The sequence below is a fragment of the Phyllobates terribilis genome, unplaced genomic scaffold (assembly GCF_046119375.1).
Source record: "Phyllobates terribilis strain yellow unplaced genomic scaffold, ASM4611937v1 Scaffold_11__3_contigs__length_659146591, whole genome shotgun sequence".
NCBI lineage: Eukaryota > Metazoa > Chordata > Amphibia > Anura > Dendrobatidae > Phyllobates > Phyllobates terribilis.
This window is the reverse complement of record NW_027362771.1, coordinates 606,746,801-606,747,548: the sequence shown is the minus strand read 5'-3', so window position 1 is coordinate 606,747,548 and position 748 is coordinate 606,746,801. Positions and strand designations below refer to the sequence as shown.

Here is a 748-nt window from a genome sequence, read left to right as displayed (position 1 = left end):
AGCCATGCTGCTTCTGCTGCTTTCCAGTAAGTCATCCTAGTGATGAACTCATAGCTACATTGCTCTGCACTGCTGTATAATGTCTTCCTTGCTGCTGCTTCTGATTATCTGCTACGTACTGGCAGGGGTGTAGGAATCCTTCATGTTTGAGTGTCCTTTATATGGGAGATCATAGCAAGTAATCTATACCACCTAATTCAGTGATATCTAAAAATTAGCGGATGAGAAAACAGAGGAAAGATTAGTTAAATATCTGGATACAAGTCATATGTTTTGTAAAATGGTGCCCCAGAGTCAATGTACAAACAAATCCCTGATAACTGCGTTGCTCATGCATAATGACATTTGTATTTTTGTCTAATTAGTTATACAATGTTTTCTGCAACTTATATCATTAGCAAATTTCTGATTTAAATAAGTTTTAACATCCATATGAGGTAGCGTGGCCGAGCGGTCTAAGGTGCTGGATTAAGGCTCCAATCTCTATGGAGGCGTGGGTTCAAATCCCACCACTGCCATTATTTATTTTGATCTAATTTTTACCAAAAATTAGGAAACAGTTGAGGAAGTAAAGGGGGTTGAGAATTTAGGAGGCAGCGGTAATTCTATTCTATACTTTTGAACTACAAAAGGTGGAAAACCTGCGAAAACTGAGATTTTAAGATTGGACTGTAGAAAGGCAGTTTTTAATGGACTCAGTAAAAAGGAAGGAAAGGTAGGATGTTCTAAAGGAAAGAAATGTCCAGGA

At 38.0% G+C, this 748-nt stretch overlaps 1 non-coding gene across 1 annotated transcript; it reads left to right on the top strand.

The window, feature by feature from the left end:
- Window positions 1-436: 436 nt before the first annotated feature.
- Window positions 437-518, top strand: TRNAL-AAG (transfer RNA leucine (anticodon AAG)). The gene has a single exon. It is a non-coding gene; the product is annotated as a tRNA-Leu (tRNA).
- Window positions 519-748: the final 230 nt, after the last annotated feature.